A 21,964-nucleotide genomic window follows, 5' to 3' on the forward strand; every position below is an offset into this window, starting at 1 on the left:
AATTGGCCGAGTGTGGTGGTGGGCACCTGTAATCCCAGCTACTTGGGAGGCTGAGGCAGGAGAATTGCTTGAATCCGGGAGGCAGAGGTTGCAGTGAGCTGAGATCGTGTCATTGTACTCCAGCCTGGGCAACAAGAGCAAAACTCCATCTCAAAAAAAAAAAGCCCAAATCTTACCTCTTTTTATAACTACTTTGATATCAAAACCCACCTCCTCCAAGAAGCATTCTCTGGTCTCCCTTTGTTGAGTCTTACTGCACAGACCACTGTCTACCTTGTATTATATGTGTCCATTCCACACCTTGCTTCCTGGACTGTGAACTCCTTGTCTTGAGAGTAGTATCTGGGTCTGGGAGTAGAGTCATCTTTGTATCCCACTTGCTCAAAAAAGTGTCTCCTAGCACAATGGTAGGCCCACAGTAGACTCTTGGTGGAGGTCTTTTGATGAGGAGCCAGAGATGAGCAGAGCAGTCTTGGGGAGATGGAACTCAGCCCAGCCAGGCAAGGCAATTTGATGGCCTCAAGCTCCCACTTCTCAGTCCCAAGCCCATGACAGACGCTTTTCACCACTCCAAGACCTTGTGCCCCCTAAGCCTCACTGTACTTCTCACCCTAGTGCTCCTGGCCCGGAGAACCAGACTTGCAGAAAGAGGTTGGAACCACAAGCAGCAGCCCCGAAGCAGAGTGTGAACTAGAAGGATGGTGTCTGCCCAGGCTCTTGACCTTGTGAACAGGCCACCAGGACAGTCACTCCTAAAATGGGTTTGGCAGGGGAGGTGGGACAGCACTGGGCAGGGAAGGAACTTAAAATCTCTCTAGTGATATAGGTCCCAGGAGAGGTTTATTGACATAAGGCAAAATATGGAAGCTTTCCTAGAGGAGAGATGAAAAGGGCTGGCAAAGGAGTTGTTTCCAGAGTCAATTCCTTTAATAAATTCCTCCTGGGGTTTCCAGCACCTCAACTGGCATGAAGCCTGGCACAAAGTGGGCATCTAAATATTTAAAATGGATTTATAGAATCAATGAATGTCTATTAGGAGAAAAGCAGCCTTCTTCAGACCCACTTCTGTGCTTCTTTTTCCCTTGGCTGCCAGCAAGCCCAGAGCTAAATGCAATGTGGAAGTGCAGTCACGGGGCCATTCAAGGTCGGTTCCTGATTTATTTATTGCTCCTTTTAGTGGTTTCTAATGCTTTGTTTTTATTTTAACTGCCCCAATTTATAATGTAGCCACCTCTAGTCCTTTTAGGAAAGAATATGTAGGCTGGGGGCAGTGGCTTATGCTGTAATCCCAGCACGTTGGGAGGCCAAGGCAGGCGGATCATTTGAGGTCAGGAGTTAGAAACCAGCCTGGCCAATATGATGAAACCCTGTCTCTACTAAAACTACAAAAATTAGCCAGGAGTGGTGGTGGGTGCCTGTAATCCCAGCTACTTGGAAGGCTGAGGCAGGAGAATCACTTGAGCCTATGAGGTGGAGGTTGCAGCGAGCAGAGATCGCGCCATTGCATTCCAGCCTGGGCGACAAAGCGAGACTCTCTCTCTAAAAAAAAAAAAAAAAAATGTCTATGGGTTATCAAAGAAACGCAGTCTTCCCTGTGGGGCTGAAGGATTCCATCCCCAGCCTGCTGTCCACTCACCATTCATCACCCCCACCCAGGCTGTCTGGATTCACTCAAGTCTCCCTGGACCTTTCCTGGACCTTCCTTGTGCGTCATCATCTCCAGCCTCTCTCCTGGGCAGAGCTGAGCTAAATGATGTCTGAGGCCTCTTTCCACTTTAGTCAAGGTTAAGTGCCAGGGCTTTAGAAGGACACATCACTGAGTTCAAATCTCAGGTCGGCCACTGATAGGCTGTGTGACCTTGGGGAAAGTTACTCAAACTCTCTGAGCTTCAGTTTCTTCCTCTGTGAATGGGGAAACTAATCCCTATGTTCTGTATATGCAGATTAAATAATTATTTAAAACTAATTAAGCAGGAGATTGGTTGCCTGATTGAACTATCAAGAGTGTTGGATGTGGTGGAAAGAAAAGGGTCCTGAGTTCGGAATCTCAGGTGCTCAGGGTTTGAGCCCTGGCTCTGGCACCAGCTGGATCTATCCAGAAGCCACCTACTCTCTCTTGTCCCAGTATTGCCATTTGTAAAGAAGACTGGGGGATAACGATGAGTGCTTGGCACTGTGCTAGCACTTTCTACACATTATCTCATTTAAATCTCAAAACAACCCTTCAAGAATCTTATTTTCTGTATTTTATAGATGAAGAAATTGGGGCTCAGGGATGTTAAGAAACTTTCTGGGGGCTGGGTACCGTGGCTCATACCTGTAGTCCCAGCACTTTGGGAGGCTGAGGTGGGCAGATCACTTGAGCCCAGGACTTAGAGACCAGCCTGGGTAACGTGAAACTCCATCTCTACAAAAAATACAAAAATTAGCTGGGCGTGGTGTCGTGTGCCTGTAGTCCCAGCCATTCAGGAAGCTGAGGTGGTGGATTGCTGGAGCCCAGTAGATTGAAGCTGCAGTGAGCCATGATCGCACCACTGCACTCCAGCCTGGGTGACAGAGCAAGACCCCGTCTCAAATTAAAAAAAAATAGAGACTGGGTGCAGTGGCTCACGCCTGTAATCCCCATACTTTGGGAGGCCGAGGTGGGCGGATCACCAGAGGTCAGGAGTTCAAGACCAGTCTAACCAACATGGTGAAACTTCATCTCTACAGTAAAAAATACAAAAGTAGCTGGGCGTGGTGGCTTGCCTGTAATCCCAGCTACTCGGGATGCTGAGGCAGGAGAATCACTTGAACTTGGGAGATGGAGGTTGCAGTGAGCTGAGATCATGCCATTGCACTGCAGCCTGGGCAACAAAAGCGAAACTCTGTCTCAAAAAAAAATTTTTTTTTTAATAAAAGGAAGGAAGGAAGGAATGAAGGAAGGAAGGAAGGGAGGGAAAGAAACTTGGCCAGGCACAGTGGCTCACACCTGTAATCCCAGCACTTTAGGAGGCCAAGGTGGTGGAACACTTGAGGTCAGGAGTTTGAGACCAGCCTGGCCAACATGGTGAAACCCCATCTGTATTACAAATAAAAAAAAAAAATCAGCCAGGCAGGTGAATCACTTGAACCTGGGAAGCAGAGGCTGCAGTGAGCCACGATCCTGCCACTGCACTCCACCCTGGGCAACAGGGTGAAATTCTGTCTCAAAAAAAAAAAAAGAAAGAAAAAGAAAGAAAGAAAGAAAGAAAGAAAGAAAGAAAGAAAGAAAGAAAGAAAGAAAAAGAAACTTGCTGGGGACATTGGGAATCCACGCTCTTGTCCATTTATTTGAAAACCTAGGATCCCATCCAGTTGCTTTGCATTCTCCCCTCCAATCTCCTAACAAATACTTGATTAGAAATCTGCAACACTGCTGGGCACGGTGGCTCACGCCTCTAATCCCAGCACTTTGGGAGGCCGAGGCGGGCGGATCACCTGAGGTCAGGAGTTTGAGACCAGCCTGGCCAACATGGCAAAACCCCGTCTCTACTAAAAATACAAAAAAATTAGCCAGGCATGGTAGCGTGTGCCTATAATCCCAGCTACTTGGGAGGCTGAGGCAGGAGAATCACTTGAACCCGGGAGGTGGAGGTTGCAGTGATCCAAGGTCACACCACTGTGCTCCAACCTGGGTGACAGGGCAAAACTCAGAAAAAAAAGAAATCTCCCAACAGGACAGTTTTGTTGAGTCTTTTCCAATATCTTCTTCCTCTTTCAATTATTTTATAATTCAGCAACTTCTCTTTTAGAGAATGGACTAATAATGCTCACGTTCGTAACATACTTGACAATTTACACAGCCTGGGAAGGCTCATGGCTATTATGTGAGGCAGGTCTTGCTCAACTATTACATGAGCAAATAGATTCAGAGGGGGCAAGTCGTTTGCCCAAAAACCCATAGCAAGTGGCAGACAAAGCCAGGACCTGAGTCCTTTTTTTTCTCCCTCTTTTTTTGAGACAGAGTCTCGCTCTATCACCAGGCTGGAGTGCAGTGGCGCGATCTCAGCTCACTGCAACCTCCGAATCCCGGGTTCAAGCGATTCTCCTGCCTCAGCCTCCCGAGTAGCTGGGATTACAGGTGTGTGCCACCACACTCAACTAATTTTTTGTATTTTTAGTGAAGACGGGGTTTCATGTTGGCCAGGATGGTCTTGATCTCTTGACCTCTTGATCTGCCCTCCTTGGCCTCCCAAAGTGCTGGGATTACAGCGTGAGCCACCGTGCCCGGCCAGGACTTGAGTCCTTTTGTCATGACAAGGTCAGATTGGTAAAGAGGCAGGATTGGATGCATGACTCTGCACAGGGTGAGGGGCCCTGATACCATGCACAATCTTTTGTCTTTATTTCCAGGGGCAAATCCCATCTATTTTCTCACTCTTTTGACTTTGTATTTTTCTGACCATTTTTTCTCAGTAATGCCTTCATTGCTACCATTAGCTGGCCTTGAGTTATTGTTATTGTTATTTACTTTTTGTAGATATGGGGTCTCACTATATCACCCAGGCTTGTCTCAAACTCCTGGCCTTAAGTGATCCTCCCGCCTTGGTCTCCCAAAGTTCATGCTCAGATTACAGGCATGAGCCACCACACCCTGCCAGGCCCTAGACTTTAGTCCTTTCCCCACCTTACTGGTGGAGTCCGGACCTTCTCACTGACAAGGATTTGCCCATCAGGCTGTTGGGCTTTGGAGTCAGATAGCACTGAGTTCCAATCTTGGCTCTGCCAAGTATTATTAGCTTTTTGCTCTCAAGTAAAGCCACTCACTTCATCTCTTTCACTCAGTTTCCTCATCCATAAAACAGGAGTAACAAGTAGTACTTGTCTCATCAGTGGTGGGGAGGCATGAAGACTAACTGAGTTGGCTCAAGCCTAATATAGTGCCTGCCACACACTAAGCCCTGCATGAATGGCAGCTTATATAGATGCTATATATGTGAACACATTAGAGCTTTCTCCTCACTTTCTCAAGTTCTTTGCTAGTTGGTAACCAATGAGAGTGACGATGTCATCTCTATTGTGCCCTTGGGCTGGTAGGAGGAGTGTCAAAGAGGGAGGTGAGAGGCAGGAGGGAAGGGTGGGACAGGAAAGCAGAGGGGGAAGACCCTGTCTCCACTCAAGACTTTTAGAGATGAAAGAACAGGAAGCTGAGATTGTGCCAGGGAGCACCTGCCAGCTTGCCGTCATGACGAGAGCCCTGGATTAAGGAGATAGGAAGGATGCTGGTTCTAGTCCCAGGTGGAACTGATGGCTGTGTAACCTCAGGCACAGCAGCCTCCTCAGTAGGTCCATCTGCACCCAGGAGTGGTTTTTTTTTTTTTTTTTTTTCTTCCAGAGTCTTGCTCTGTCACCCAGGCTAGAGGCTGGAATACAGTGGTGAGATCTCGGCTCACTGCAGCTGCCTCCTCCCAGCTTCAAGCAATTTTCTTGCCTCAGCCTCCCAAGTAGCTGGGATGACAGGTGCCTGCCGCCATTTTTCTATTTTTAGTAGAGATGGGGTTTCACTATTTTGGCCAGGCTGATTTTGAACTCCTGACCTCAGGTGATCCACCCGCCTCAGCCTCCCAAAGTGCTGGAATTACAGGTGTGAGCCACTGCACCCTGCCAGGAGTGGTTTTTTGATGAGATCTCAAAAGGTCCTTCCAACGTGGAAGTTATGCAATTAATCACATGGGGCAGAAAATGGGGGTGTTGTCAGATTGCAAAAGAGCTGGCGTGAGAAAGGCAGATCACGAAAGCCTGGGGCAGCAGTTCTCAAACTTCGTGGTCTCAGTGACCCTTTACCGTCTTAAAAGTTACCTCGGCACTAAAGAGCTTTTGTTGATGTAGGTTACACCTATTAGTACTTGCTGTATTAGAGACTAAAACTGAGAACTTAAAAAAATTAATAATCCTACTGCAAGTTAATAGAAATTTTTTTTTTTTTTTGAGACCGAGTCTCACTCTGTCACCCAAGCTGGAGTGCAGCGGTGCGATCTCGGTTAATGCAAACTCTGTCTCCCGGTTTCAAGCAATTCTTCCACCTCAGCCTCCTGAGTAGCTGGGACTACAGGTGTGTGCCACCACACGCGGCTAATTTTTGTGTTTTTAGCAGAGACAGGGTTTCACCATGTTGGCCAGGCTGGTCTTGAACTCCTGACCTTGTGATCCACCCGCCTTAGCTTCCCAAAGTGCTGGGATTACAGGCATGAGCCACCATGCCCACCCTGAAGTAACATATTTTTAAATGAAAGTAACTTTTTGTGGCAAATCTCTTTAATTGTCTGGTTTATGAGAAGGCAACTGGATTCTTATCTCTGCTTTAGCATGCGAACTGTTGCAATGTATTGTCGTGGTTAAACTATGTGAAGAAAATAAATTTGCCACTCTTTGCTGAGTGCTTCCTTTGTGGCAGGCACTGTGAAAGGCCTTTTAAAAGCACTGTGTCCTTTTCTGTTGTTCAAATCCACACTATATATATATTTTTAAATTTCTGTTTGTTTGTTTTTGAGATGGAGTCTCACTCTGTCACCCGGGCTGGAGTGCAGTGGTGCGATCTTGGCTCACTGCAAGCTCCGCCTCCCGGGTTCACGCCATTGTCCTGCCTCAGCCTCCCAAGTAGCTGGGACTACAGGCGCCCTCCACAACGCCTGGCTATTTTTTATTATTTTTTTGTATTTTTAGTAGAGACAGGGTTTCACCATGTTAGCCATGATGGTCTTGATCTGACCTTGTGATCCGCCCGCCTCAGCCTCCCAAAGTGCTGGGATTACAGGCATGAGCCACCGCGCCCAGCCTTTTTTTTTTTTTTTTTTTTTTTTTTTTAAGACAGAGTCTCACTCTGTTGCCCAGGCTGGAGTGCAGTGGCGTGATCTCGGCTCACTGCAAGCTCCGCCTCCCGGGTTCAAGTGATTTTCCTGCCTCAGCCTCCTGAGTAGCTGGGATTACAGATGTGCACCACCATGCCCAGCTAATTTTTGTATTTTTAGTAGAGACAGGGTTTCGCCATGTTGGCCAGGCTGGTCTCCAACTCCTGACCTCAGGTGATCCAACCGCCTCCACCTACCAAAGTGCTAGGATAACAGACGCGAGCCACCACACCTGGCTGGTACTATATATTATTTTTAAATGTTTTCATTCTATTTTTGATGGACAAATAATAATTGTATATATTTATGGAATACAATGTGATGTTACGATACACGTATCAAAATTGCTAAAACAGTAGATTTTAAATGTTGTTACCACAAAGAAATGCACTGTCTTCTTTATCCTCCAAACTGCTGTTGGAGATAGACTGTCTCATTTTCAAGATCTTATCTGTGAGGAACCAGAGGCTCAGCTAGACTGGATTTGCCGAGGTCACAAAGTTTGTAAATGGCAGAGTCAGAATTCAGACTCACATATCTGGTGCCAGACCCTGACCACAGAAGTTGGGCAGCCTAGATGTGAAACCACATTTGCAAAATTATGACTGAGACAGTGAAAGAGATCTAACTTAACCGACTCCATCTTGCTTCTAACCTCCAAGCTGCCCTCGTTCATTCCTGGGCGTAGGCTGAACTAACTTTGGGAGAAACTTAGTTTAAAACTAAGACGATAACAGCCCTTTCCCAAAGTACACCTCCTTCTTGCCTGGGGACTGATTGCCTTTGTAGGACTAACATTAGGCACAAGATTAGAAATTATCGTTTAGGGTCTGGTGTGGTGGTTCACACCTGTAATCCCAGCACTTCGGGAGGCTGAGGCGGGTGGATCACTTGAGGTCAGGAATTAAGATCAGCCTGGCCAACATACTGAAACTCCGTCTCCACTAAAAATACAAAAGTTAGCCAGGTGTGGTGGTGCACGCCGTAATACCAGCTACTGGAGAGGGTGAGGCAGAAGAATCACTTAAACCTGGGAGGTGGAGGGTGCAGTGAGCCGAGATCGCATCACTGCACTCCAGCCTGGCGACAGAGGAGTCTCCGTCAGAAAGAAAGAAAGAAAAGAAAGAAGGAAGGAAGGAAAGAGAGAGAGAGAGAAAGAGAGAGAAAGAGAGAGAGAGAAAGAAAGAAAGAAAGAAAGAGAAAGAAAGAAAGAGAAAGAAAGAAAGAAAGACAGACAGACAGACTATGGTTTAGGAGTCACGCAGCTGGAGGCTACAAGATTCTGACCCTCCCTAAACTGCTCCTGTGATCAGTGCTTGAGATATTTTGCAGACCCTGCACTTGATGGATCAGCTGGCACCACCCAAATCCATAAACTGGCTCATCTGATCTTGTGGCCCCCACCCAGGAACTGACTCAGCGCAAGAGGACAGCTTCGACTCCCTGTGATTTCATCCCTGGCCAATCAGCACTCCTGGCTCACTGGCTCCCCGCAACCAAACAAATTGTCCTTAAAAACTCTGATCCTTGAATGCTGGGGGAGACTGATTTGAGTAATAATAAAATTCCGGTCTCCCGCACAGCCAGCTCTGCATAAATTACTCTTTCTCTATTGCAATTCTCCTGTCTTGATGAATCGGTTCTGTCTAGGCGGCAGACAAGGTGAACCCCTAGAGGCTTATAGACGGAGGGGCACGTGTTCTCTCTTATACCTCTGGGCAACCATCTTTTCCCTGATCTCATTTTTTATTGTTTATTTTTTATTTTTCTTGAGACAGAGTTTCACTCTTGTTGCCCAGGCTAGGGTGCAACGGTGCGATCTCGGCTCACTGAAACCTCCACCTCCCAGGTTCAAGCGATTCTCTTGCCTCAGCCTCCCAAGTAGCTGGGATTACAGGCATATGCCACAACGCCCGGCCAAGTTTGTATTTTTAGTAGAAATGGGGTTTCTCCACGTTGATCAGGCTGATCTTGAACTCTCAACCTCAGGTGATGCACCCGCCTTGGCCTCCCAAAGTGCTGGGATTACAGGCATGAGCCACGGCGCCTGGCCTCCCTGATCTCATTTTTATCCTTCCCACCTTGGACCATTTTACTGAGCCATGTTTCCAGCAACCAACCACATTGTCCTTAAAAACTCTGATCCTCGAATGCATGGGGAGACTGATTTGAGTAATAGGACACTAGAATGGTCACTCCAAGGGAGTTAGGGCTCATTATTTGTTTTGTTCACCCCTGTATCTTAACTGCACCTGCCTCACCCATGGTCACTGCTCAGTAACTGTTTCTTTCTTTTTTTAATTTTAGGCAACCTTTATTACAGAAGTCCCTTATTTTAAGTGACTTTTTGCCGATTTTAGATTTGAAGGGAAGGTCTACAGTTAAGCTTGGAACCACTTAGTATCCAAGAGGGTGGCAGGAACATCCAACCCCTCAAAGCAGGTGGCATGGGTGCCATTGGGAGGGGATCTGGGGCCTGTCTTGTGCCCTAAATCTTCCTCCACCTGAGACGTGCACCCCAGTGTACCAGAGATGCCTAAGACTCCAATCCCCCAGCTCTGGCTGTATGGAGAAGGTGCCTACTTCACAGAATCAAGCTTCAGGTGACTACATGCCAAAGAAAGACAAGGTTAAGTGTGGCCTTTCATGGTGTCAAGAAGCAGTTAGTGTCCTGATTTCCCCTCCACCCACTCGCCGACCTGCTGCAGCCTCCCCGGGCACCTCAGGCATAGAAGATGAGCTCAGGGATCTGCCCACCCTGGACCCCAGTCCCGCTGGTGCTGTCCGAGGAGCACTGGAACTGGAAGGCCACCTTTCTGCACTGCACTTCCGTCATCCCCTCCTGCCCAAAGTAGCTGAGGTTGCTGCCGTCCAGGACAGCACTTGCCGTGTAGAAGGTGTCTTGTTCAACCTGGACCGGGTGTTCAAACCAGACCAGGAAGGTGTTACTGGATCTGTCCGACATGAATTTGGTCAGGTTCTGAGCCAGAACCACCCCAAGCCTCTTGAGCTCAATCTTCACGCTGTACTCAGCCTTCCCAGAGCTGGACCCATACAGTCCCAGCCCCGCAATAAATACCCTTCTGTCCACTGCAAACTGGATGCTGTCACAGCGCCCACGGTACTGGCATTGGTTGCTGCGGTAGGCAGAAGACTGGAATCCGTGGCACCTCTGCGGGGCGAGGCCCTTCCTGTTGATCGGGGGAAGTCCAGGCGGGGCTTGTTGGTGGCTGTGTGCCACAGGAAGATGGTGTGGGTCTCCTCCAGAGTCAGGATGTCTGCCTGGGCAGCGCCGTTGGCAAACTCCTCTAGGGTCATGGTTGGAATTCGGATCAGATAGAGGGCTCGCCCCAAAACATGCCTCTTGTTTCGTGGGGTGACTGGCAGCCCCTGCCTCTTGCACTCTGCCTTGGGCCAGTTCAGGACGGCCTCGAAGACCACCGCCTCCTTGGTGTTGAGGGCCTCCCGAGTGACAATGATCTCCAATGTCATCTGCCGGTCTATCTCACGGAAGCCTTCGGACCGCAGGGCCATCAAGGCCTGTGCGTCGATGACCTCCCAGCAGCGCCGCGTTAGCTCGGGCTCCTAAAACAGCCGGCTCTGGGACAGCAGGACGCAGGCGTTCTTGGCTTTCAGACTTGTCTCCAGAAAGGTGAGGCAGGCTTTTGCCAATGCCGGGACAATGTACTTCTTAGCAGCGTACAGAGTGGCCAGCACCGTATCGGCTTCCTGATCGATCTCATCACTGTACACGTACTTTTTAATAGGATCAGAAAGGCTGCGGGCTCCACGTCTGGAATGTGAATTTCAGATTTGACTTCCGCCAGGTCCCAGTAGAACATGGCGTAGAAGACGGAGCTGCAGACAGCCAGGACGTACTTGTGGGCGGGCACCGTCCTGGTCGCCCCCGGGGGGGTCCCACGACAAACTGCACGTCGGCCATGAGCTCGTTGTGGAACATGAGCGCGTTCCTCTCGCGCAGCGTGGGGCGGCAGCGCCATTCGGGGCTCTCCGGGTGTGGGCGGTGCGGGCGCGGGGGCGCTGTGCAGGCTGCGCTGCCCGGCCTTCCTGCCCAAGACGGCGCCGGCGATGCTGTTGGCTAGGACCGCGGCTGCGGCGCTGGCGGGGACGTAGAGCTCCGCCGCCATCTTCGCGGGCGGGGCGCCGGGGGGGGGCAGCCTCGGCGCCTGTGGACCCCCGCCCCGCGCCCTCGCGCCCTCGCGCCGCGCCGGGGCCTCGGGAGCGGCTCTGTAAGCACAAGCAGGGAGGTCGGGCGCTGAGCGACGCGGCGGTGAAGGCAGGCCAGGGGCAGCAGCATTCATGGGCGGCGGCAGCGGCGCTGCGACCCGAGGGGCTGCCACCCATGCCCCTACCACCCCCACCCCTGCGATCCTGCCGGAGCCTAGCCTAGCCTAGCGCAGCCGGGCCAGGCCCGGCCGCAGCAATAACTGTTTCTTAATGCATTGGTTGGAGGTATTCTCTCTGACACATGCCAGCATCCTCAAGGAGGGTAACCTGCTTTCTAATTTTCAAAGTGAGGCCGGGTGCAGTGATTCACACCTGTAATCCCAGCAATCTGGGAGGCTGAGGTGGGAGGAGCCCTTGGGCCCAGGAGTTCAAGACAAGCCTGGGCAACATAGGAAGACCCCGCCTCTACAAATAAAAAAAATTAGCCAGGAGTGGTGGTGCATGCCTGTGGTCCCAGACACTTGGGAGGCTGAGGTGGGAGGACCACTTGAGCCCAGGTGGTTGAAGCTACAGCTAGCTGTGATCGTGCCACTGCACTCCAGCCCAGGTTTTTAAAAAAAAAAAAAAAAGCTTTTTTTTTTTTTTTTTTTAATATATAAAAGGCATCCTTTACATATCAGGGTGTACCATAACAATAGCTAGTTGTGTAAAATGCAATTAATCCTCACAGTAAGTCAGGAAGGGTGGTCCTATTATCATCATCTCTGTTTTGCAGACAAGGAGACCGAGGCGCAAAGATGCAGTGACTTGTCTGAGGTTGCACAAAAGGGCAGAGCCCGATGTGAACCCAAACCTGTGCCCAGGTCTGCAGCTGTCACAGGGGCCTGCCTCCTAGTTGCTCAGCTGGCTCCTGCGGCTTTCTCCCGGGGACTTCTCTCTAATCTTTCTGGGGGGCCCTTTGAAATGTTGAAAAATTGCATTTGGGCTCCCCATTTTCTGCTTTACCAGATTCCAGAGTTCACACTGCCTGAAGACAGGCATCTTAGCTTTGCCCCACTAGGGAGCTCCCTTGTGATCCAGGTGATGTCACTCAGATCCTCTGGTTTTTTTGTTCGTTTGGTTGTGTTTTTTGGAGTCTCGTTCTGTCACCCAGGCTGGAGTGCAGTGGTGCAATCTCAGCTCACTACGACCTCTGCTTCCTGGGTTCCAGTGAGTCTCCTGGCTCAGCCTCGTGAGTAGCTTGGGATTACGGGCACCTGCCACCACGCCCAGCTCATTTTTTTGCATTTTTATTAGAGACAAGGCTTCACCATGTTGGCTAGGTGGTCTCGAGCTCCTGACCTCAGGTGATCCACCTGGTGCTGCTTCCAAGTGCTGGGATTACAAGTGTGAGCCACTGCACCTGGCCAATCTTCATTTTTGTAACGAGAACTAAAAGGCCTATCTCCCTCTTTCAAAGAAAGTCTACTACAGAAAATTATTTGATGCTCTGTGATATTACAGTGTAAATGACTGATAAGCATGTGTGGATCTCTTTCACCCTGAGGGTAGCCTGTTACTGTGAAATCTGTCAGCCATCTGGAAGTATGCATTTGTCTGCGGGTGGGAGGGGCGTTGTTAAAATCACACCTGGAAGTGGCCAGTCACCCATTCCGTCCATGAAGTGCTCTCTGTAGGAAAGGAAACTTGCATACAAAGTAAGGCATTATAACCAGGGGACAAAGAGGCCTGGCCCCTGATGATGAGGACTTTTCATGGTGGCTTCTCTCTAAAGCAGGACTAAGACAGGGTTAACCACGTGGTGAACATTCTGAATCATCTGCGGTTTGCCTCCAGGCCACTCTACCTCTTCCTGGCTTGGCCAGATCCCAAAGGGTAGAGCCCCTGCCCTAGCCATGATTCTGGTTTGCTTATAGGGTTGCATCAGTGGGGGGTTGAGGTTGCAATTCAGGCTGGTTCCCAGAACAGAAGAGGGGAGTTTGTGAAGCGATGTGGAGAGCCATGGAGGCTCAGCTCTTGAAACACTCTGGTGATTATGACAATAGTAGCAACTAATACTGAAATTGCACCTACTGTATACTGTGTGTCAGGCACTATTCTCTGCACTTAACTTTTCTTTTTTTTTGAGATGAGTCTGGCCCTGCCGCCCAGGCTGGAGTGTAGTGCGTCTCGGCTCACTGCAACCTCTGCCTCCCAGGTTCAAGCGATTCTCTTGCCTCGGCTTCCCGAGTAGCTGGGATTCCAGGTACCCGACACCATGCCAACTGGTTTTTGTATTTTTAATAGAGATGGGGTTTCACCATGTTGGCCAGGCTTGTCTTGAACTCCTGACCTCAGGTGATCCACCTGCCTCGGCCTCCCAAAGTTCTGAGATTACAGGCATGAGCCACCGTGCCTGGCCATCTTTGCACTTTATATATTATATATATTTATATATTAACTTATATATTCTACACAACAAATCCATGATGGGGGACTAGTATCACTCCTGTTCTGTAGTTGGGGAAACCAGCATCAGCAGAGAGGCTTGACTCATGGGGCTGATAAGATCTGTGAGTGGTGGCAAAGGGGCTAGAGGGGACAAAGGGACAAGCTGGGCAGAAGCTGATGGATGAATTAAACCTGGCATGGGGACTCAGGTCATGGAGAGACGAGGAACAGCCAGGGATAGGCCAGACATCTGGGGAGCTGATCCTCCTGTGAGTTCCTTCTACCTCTCTATGATAGAATTAATTAAGGTGCATTTGTGCATCTGTTGGCTTTTGGTCCCTGGGACCATAACAACAAACACATGTTACAATCTCTGGCCTGGGATTTGGGATCTAGCGGGATCACGGGACACTCTATCAAGCCAGTCTCAGGCCTCGGGAGCCAAACTTGCAAGGTGGCCTGGATTTCTAGTTCCCGTTCCTGTTCTGTGTAAAAGAGATTCTCAGTTGGTTCTGAACACAGATTCTCAGTTGGTCCTGAACTTATCCTTGGAACCAACTGAGAATAAGGAGGAAATAGGTAGACAGAGGCAGCCTGAGTCATAGTTGTGAGTTCTGATTCTGCTCCCACTCTGATGTGTTTTAGAGAACTAGGCTTAAGCTGTCTTCCCCCCTCAGACTCTCCAGTAGCGGGATTCCAGGCCCACACCACTGTACCCGCCTCCTGCCCCTTATTAAAGCTGTGGTCTCTTGTGCAAATTACGTCGTCTCCTTGAGCCTCACTGTCCTTGTCTGTAAAATGGGAATAATGAAAATACCTCCACTCAGGACTGTTGTGAGGATTAAACGGGATATATGGGACATAGAACACTCAATTTTATAAACCCCAGTGGAAACTACTGGAGCCATTTCATAATTTTCTATGGCCCATGAAAAAGGAAGTGATTTTAAATCAAATGTACTATTTACAATAAGTGTATCGTTAAAAATTTTTCTCTAACTTTTTTTCGTTTTTTTTTTTTTTTTAGAGATGGAGTTTTGCCATGTTGCCCACGTTGGTCTTGAACTCCTGAGCTCAAGTGATCCACCTTGAGCTTCAGCACTTCCCAAAGTGCTGGGATTACAGGCATGAGCCACCGCACCCGGCCAATTTATACTTTTTAAAAGTAATTTTATGTTTGCTATATGATGAGCTAAAATAGGTCTCATTTAGCTGGGAGTGGTGGCATGTGCCTGTAGTCTCAGCTACTTGAGAGGCTGAGATGAGAGGATGGCTTGAATCCAGGAGGTCAAGGCTGCAGTGAGCCATGATTGCACCACTGCACTCCAGCCTGGGTGACAAAGTGAGACTCTGTGTCAAAAAAAAAAAAAAAAGAAAAAATATGTCTCAGGCCCCTATTTGCATGCCTTTCTGTATATGCCTTGCAGGTGTAGATCTCTTTTATACTCAGTACAGGAAAAGACAGAATACATCTTTCTCTCTTCTTACCAACCTTTGAAACGTTGTGAAGTACTAGGATTTCTCTAATATGCTATATAAGAAAGTTGATCAGATAAATGTAATTTATAAATCTTGAAGCAGGCCGGCATGGTGGCTCACTCCTGTAATCCCAGCACTTTAGGAGAGCAAGGTGGGCGGATCACCTGAGGTCAGGAGTTCGGGACCAGCCTGGCCAACACGGTGAAACCCTATCTCTACTAAAAATACAAAAAAATTAGCCGGGTGTGTGGCATGCACCTGTAAACCCAGCTACATGGGAGGCTGAGGCAGGATAATCGCTTAAACCTGGGAGGTGGAGGTTGGGACGCGGAGGTTGCTGTGAGCCGAGATCACGCCACTACGCTCCAGCCTGGTGACAGAGGGAGACCTTGTCTCAAAAAAAAAAGAGAAAAAAGAAGAATCTTGAAGCAAATCTGCAGGGGAGTTAACACTGTCATTTCCTTGTATTTTCTTTTCTTTTTTTTGAGATGGAGTCTTGCTCTGTTGCCCGGGCTGAAGTGCAGTGGTGCGATCTCGGCTCACTGCAACCTCTGCTGCACAGGTTCAAGCAATTCTCCGGCCTCAGCCTCCCAAGTAGCTGGGATTACAGGCATATGCCACCACACCTGGCTAATTTTTGTATTTTTTTAGTAGAGATGGGGTTTCACCATGTTGGCCAGACTGGTCTCAAACTCCTGGCCTCAAGTGATCCACCCACCTCAGCCTCCCAAAGTTCTGAGATTACAGGCGTGAGCTACCATTCCCAACTTCCTTGTATTTTTTATATCAATTTCTTATGCTGTCTTTAATCATTGGCTCAGTAAGGGTATAAATTAAATGATTCATATTAAGAGCAAAAACAATGTAAAGCCATATATCAGCCAAAGCTGTAGCTGAATGATTAATTGCCTGGTTGTGAGTCATGAGATAGTTTGTTCCATCACCACTAACTACTGCTTTTTTTTTTTTTTTTTTGAGATGGAGTCTCCCTCTGTTACCAGGCTGCAGTGGCGTGATCTTGGTTCACTGCAACCTCTGGCTCCCTGGTTAAAGCAATTCTCCTGCCTCAGCCTCCTGAGCAGCTGGGATTACAGGCACGTGCCACTGGGCCTGGCTAATTTTTGTATTTTTAGTAGAGATGGGGTTTCACCATGTTGGCCAGCATGGTCTCGATATCCTGACCTCATGATCTGCCTGCCTGGGCCTCCCAAAGTGCTGGGATTACAGGCATGAGCCACCATGCCTGGCCAATTATCGCTTTTTAAATATTTATTTTATTTTTGAGATAGGGATCTTGCTCTGTCACCCAGGCTAGAGTGCAGTAGCACAATCTCGGCTCACGGCAGCCTTGAATTCCTGGGCTCAAGTGATGCCTGGTTATACCTGCCGGACTTGATTCTTCCACTTATCCTAGGAAGATCTCACGCTGAGAAAAATATCTTTTAAATATTACAGTAATTATTCACTAATTTTTAAAAAATGGAAACAGGCATCAAGACCTTCTAATGATGTGAACCTTCTGGAACATCTCCCTCCCTAGTGGGAAAAGCTGGTAGAAAGTAGTGGGAAGATAGACTTGGGTTTGACTCCTGTCTCTGCCTGTTGTGTCTAAGCCTTAGTGGCCTCATCTGTCAAATGGGCCCACTGGAAGGGAGGGAGGGCTACAGAAGGTCAGTGAAGCACCCTCTGGCTCCTCCCTTGCTCTCAGTGGGCTCTATTCCCCAGCTTCCAGCTCCATCAGATTTTCCAGGACCCAAACAGACCCAGGGAGAGACGCAGAGGACAAACTCAATGAATTTGGGCTGAGGCAACACTGTGAACACAGCTGTAGCTCTCAAAGAGGAACTTAGGGGTTGCCTCAACCTCTAGGGAGGCAAGGGAGCCTCTGAGAGACAGGTGGGGTGGTGGGGGTGAGGGAGTGGGAAAAGCTGCCTTTGACTCACTGTATGAGCAGAAGATCAGAGACCTCCTCTCTGGGCAGTGGGAGCAGGTAGGGGAGGGGAGGAGAAGCCGTGAAGCTCACGGGACACCGAACCACGAAGTCCCCTCTGCTCATGGGCTCACCCACGTCCTCCCCGACAGGATGGGGCCCCAGCAGCCTTCACTCCCTCGCCTGCTGAGGAATCCTTCCCTCCCTGCTTGGCCCTAACTCCACTATGCAGTTCCTCCCCCATTAATCTGCCCTTGTCTGTCATTTTCTCTCCTTGGCATTTGAGGTCTTTGCTGCCTGGCGTGAGGACTGAGTACATCCTTTCTTTCTCCAGGAGATGGAGGGAAAAGAGAACAGTTTTACACTGTTCTGGGTTCTGCTGGAAGAAGGCTGAGACCTGATCTTATTCTTGTGGTGGTCCCTGCAGCGTAACTGGGGGCTGAGAGCCTCGGCTGTGTGTGGCTTCCCACTCTGCCTTCTCCCGAGACTTCAGCGTCCTCATTTATCGCTTGGGGAGAGAAAGAGAATTGCCTTTACAGGACTGAGGTGAGGATTACATAAGATAATGCCTACGCATAGTCAGGGAAGGTCTGTCGGAGATCATCATGGAAACAGGAAGTCACCTGGGCCAAGGGCTAGAGCCTCAGGGTCTTGGCACAGAGTGGACCCCTCACGAGACTGGATTAGACTGCTCAGATTGGACTGCCAGACTGGATACATCCTGGATGTCAAAATGAGACACAGTGGTTTCAGGTCTTACAAAGAATCTGGACTCCAGGCATGCTCAGTTTGGGGTGGGGGGAGAGAAGCCGGCCATATTCATATGATATCCCCTCAATTTCCTCCCCTGCACAGGTTCTCGGGTTGTCCATGTGATGGCATCTGAAACGCAGCCTGGCGAGCGACACAGTAAAGACAACCCTGATGATGAGTCCCCGAGCCTGCACTGCAGAGGCATTTCCACTCCCGTTCTCCTATTTGATTCCCACCACAATATGGCTTGGTTCTGGATCCAGATTGACCTGGACTTGAGTCTCAGCTTTGCCATTACCACCAGTTGTGGGACTGTGGACAAGTCTCTCTCCTTTTTTTTTTTTTTTTGAAACCGTATCTTGCTCAGTTACCCAGGCAATAATAGCTCACTGCAGCCTCAATCTCCCAGAGGCTTAAACAATCCTCCCACCTCAGCCCCCTGAGGAGCTGGGACCACAGGCATGTGCCACCACGCATGCCTAATTTTTAATTTTTTTTTTTTTTTTTTTGTAGAGATAGGGTCTCACTAGCCGGGCGCGGTGGCTCACGCCTGTAATCCCAGCACTTTGGGAGGCCGAGGCAGGCGGATCACGAGATCAGGAGATCGAGACCATCATGGCTAACGTGGTGAAACCCCATCTCTACTAAAAATACAAAAAATTAGCCGGGCATGGTGGTGGGCGCCTGTAGTCCCAGCTACTCGGGAGGCTGAGGCAGGAAAATGGCGTGAACCTGGGAGGCGGAGCTTGCAGTGAGCTGAGATTGCGCCACTGCACTCCAGCCTGGGCGACAGAGAGAAACTCTGTCTCAAAAAATAAAAATAAAAAATATGAGATAGGGTCTCACTATGTTTCCTAGACTGGTCTTGAACTGCTGAGCTCAAGCTATCCTCCTGCCTGGGTCTCCCAATGTGCCAAGCTTACAGGTGTGAGCCACCATGCCCAGCTCCTTGGACAAGTCTTAAGCTTGTGTGAGCTTCAGTTTCTCACCTTGCAAATGTGATTAGTGATGGCAGCCCCCTCCTAGGCTGTGGTGAGGACTGAATGAGGAACGGTCACAGAGCTCACATGTGTAGTAAATGCTTCATCAGTGTTCACTTAAGAAAAAAACAAGAGCAGATCACCTGAGGTCTGGAGCTCGAGACCAGCCTGGTCAACATGCAGAAACCCCATCTCTACTAAAAATACAAAATTAGCTGGGCGTGGTGGCACATGCCTGTAATCCCAGCTACTTGAGAGGCTGAGGCAGGAGAATCGCTTGAACCCAGGAGGCAGAGGTTGCAGTGAGCTGAGATTACGCCATTACACTCCAGCCTGGGCAATAAGAGCAAAACGCTGTCTCAGAAAAAAAAAAAAAAAAAAGAAAGAAAGAAAAAAACAAAAAACAAAAAAAAAGAGCCGCTTTGAGGCAGGTTGGGAATGCTATGATAGCGTCATTTTTAGAGTTGAAGAAACTGAGGTTCAGAGAGGTGATGTGACTTGCCCCAGGTCGCCTGAGTAATTGATGAGGGAGACTTGGGTTTGCATGTGATTCCACGTGACTGATAGCACAAGCTCTGAACCCACAGCGCAGGACTCTGCTCACACTGGCTCCGCTATTCCTTGGCTGTGTGACACTGAGCAAGTCAACACTGCTGCTGAGTCTTGGTTTTTCTTATCTGTAAGATAGGGCTGCCTGTCTCTTTTCAGAGAGCCCTTTGTGTCTCATGGTTCGGGGACTTTTTTCAGGGGTGAGAGTAGGAAGCAGAAGCTATTTGAAGACAACCCTTCTTCCTGTCCTTTCCTGAGAACCTGAGCGCAGTGAGGTTAGGCCACGTGGGTGGGGGGTGGGGAGAGAAGAGTGTCCATCTGCCATCCACAGCCAAGGGGAGAGGAGAGATTGTCCTTGGCTGGGAGGGGACCAGACGTCATGGGCACCTAGACTCTGCTTTCTGGGAAGATGGCAGGACCTCTGGGGGAAGTCACTGGGTGATACATCCTGGATGTCAAAATGAGACACAGTGGTTTCAGGTCTTACAAAGAATCTGGACCCCAGGCATGCCAGGGAAGTGGGCAAGGCTGGACTTCAGACAATCAAGCCCATTTGGGCAATGGGCTTCCGTCGTAGGAGGACCCAGGAGCCTCCCTCACGCTCATGTTCTGTGTGTCCTCTGGGTCAGTGTGCGTGGGTGGGGGTGGGAGTGAGGGAAGCTCAGTGGACTTGGAGATTTCATCTCCTCCTAGCCCAGTAGGATGAGGCTCAGGGTCCTATTGAATGTGACTTCATCTGAATAAAGGAAAGACCATTTTATGCACACCCAACGGCGTGCAGCAAGAGTGACTGGTACTGTAAAATGAGGAGGGAAAAGAGGAGGCTGGCGCTGGAGGGCTGTGCTTGGCTGAGCCAGGCTCTCATTTTCCTGTCTTCACTGCCTTAGCCTGGCCTTAGCCGGCCAAAGGGTAAAGGATATGCTTCGCCTGCCCAGAGCAGGTTAGGGGGTCACTCTGGTAAGCCACAAGGTGGTTACAGAGCTGGGGCCAGGATTACTGGGACTCCACCTCCTGAGGTCTCCCTGAACTTCTCCCCAGCCTGCATCCTGGCTTTCATGCTGCCAACGTGTCTGCTTGCCACTCATTCCAGGGAAAAGCAGCCAGGCCTCATTTTATCCTCATCTCAAATCCACAGCAAGAGCAAATGGGGTGAAAATCAAACTCTCCACCACAGCCATTCCTGAGCCCTGTGCCGCTGCCCGCCCTGTGCCCGCATCAGACAGTCAATCCTCGCAACAAGCCTGTGAGTGACCTTCTCAGGCCCGTATTTCTCAGAAGAAGAAGCTGAGCAGGAAAGAAATGGAGTGATTTGCCTGAGGTCATCGAGCTACCAGTGGCAGAGCTGGGATTCAGACCTGGACGCTGACCCCAGGGCACACTGGAAAATACTGCTTTTCCCTCCACTGAGTGGAACTTACACCAAAGCAGACCCCCGGCCTCCTGAGTCCAGTGTGCCCCTAACACTACCTTGTGGTCTCCCCATCTATAAAATGAGAGCGCGGGACTCACCTGGTCATCTCAAAGGCCTCTGCCAGCCCCTGTCCTTTCCTGGCCCCCATCTACTGCTGCAGTTCACACCTCGTAAGGCAGGATAGGCTGGTGGCTGAAGGGTGGGCCACAAAGCCGGAGTGCCTAGGCTCAAGCCAATGGTCTCACTCGATGCCCGTGTGATTTCCGGTAAGTCACCTAGCCCCCACCTATCAAGTGGGCAACGGTGATAGCGCATACTGCATACAGCTGTTGTGAGGATTAAATAAATCAAACCACTGAAGGCTCTTCGGGCAGCACCTGGCACACAGTAAGGCCATCTGTGTGTGTGTGATTCTTGTCTCTGTAATGAAATGAAAGCCAAAGTCCTGATTCTTGGTCCTAGGAGGGGGATGCCAGCCCTGAGCATTCTTGCGACTGGTCCTCCACAACCCCAGGTGTCCTGAAATGACATCTATCCCCTGCCCCAGACAGGCCCACCTGGCTTCTTGTGTCCCTGGAGGGAAGGCATAAAGTAAGAATACAGGTTTTGGCCAGGCGCAGTGGCTCATGCTTGTAATCCCAGCACTTTGGGAGGCCAAGGTGGGCAGATCACCTGAAGTCGGGAGTTCGAGACCAGCCTGGCCAACATGGTGAAACCCTGTCTCTATAAAAATACAAAAATTAGCCAGGCGCAGTAGTGCACCTGTAATCCCAGCTACACGGGAGGCTGAGGCAGGAGAATCGCTTGAACCTGTGAGGCGGAGGTTGCACTGAGCCGAGATTGTGCCACCGTACTTTAGCTTGGTCAACAGAGCAAAACTCTGTCTCAAAAACAAACAAACAAACAAAAATACAGGTTTTGGAGAATGAGGAAGAAGCCTAAAATAAACAACAAAAAAAGCTACTCACGGTTGTGTTGTGGGTGGCTGGGCACCGGGAGCTGCCGTGGGCTGAGGAGTCCCAGTTGTTTTCTGTCCTCTCCCAGGACCTGGCCGTGGGTGCACTCAGATCACCTGTTGAGTGCCACTCCCAAGCCAGCTTTCTCTTGCTTTTGTACTTTCTCACAGATGAGTGAGTGTGAGGAGGTCTGGCCTTCCGTGCCTGTTACCACTTCCCCTCCAGGTCCCTGGTGCCACAATGCTCTTGCCCCTGCAGTTGAGTTCTCTCTCACAACGAACTCTGGCCAGGGTGGGGCATGGGCCTAGACCCTGGAGTCAAGGGACTTGGGTTCTAATCCAGCCTCGTTAAAATGTTGATTCACTTAACCTCCCTAAAGGCAGGTTTCTTTATCTGTAAAAAGGGGATAATGCACCAGC

At 49.6% G+C, this 21,964-nt stretch overlaps 1 protein-coding gene and 1 pseudogene across 2 annotated transcripts in view; both read right to left on the reverse strand.

Annotated features, from left to right (window-relative positions):
- The window catches only part of CNR2 (cannabinoid receptor 2), a 37,523-nt gene extending 15,827 nt beyond the window's left edge, over window positions 1-21,696 (reverse strand). Inside the window, exon 1 of one of the 2 annotated variants that reach the window (XM_032759290.2) lies at window positions 21,558-21,696. The gene's annotated coding sequence lies outside the window, so the exon portion shown is untranslated. Of the gene's footprint in view, window positions 1-20,687; window positions 20,751-21,557 lie in introns of those variants that run through there. The other variant, XM_032759293.2, reaches the window with a different exon arrangement.
- On the reverse strand, window positions 9,592-11,187 carry LOC116813074 (BTB/POZ domain-containing protein 6-like; annotated as a pseudogene).
- Window positions 21,697-21,964: the final 268 nt, after the last annotated feature.

Source organism: Hylobates moloch, unplaced genomic scaffold (assembly GCF_009828535.3).
Source record: "Hylobates moloch isolate HMO894 unplaced genomic scaffold, HMol_V3 SCAFFOLD_9, whole genome shotgun sequence".
Lineage (NCBI taxonomy): Eukaryota > Metazoa > Chordata > Mammalia > Primates > Hylobatidae > Hylobates > Hylobates moloch.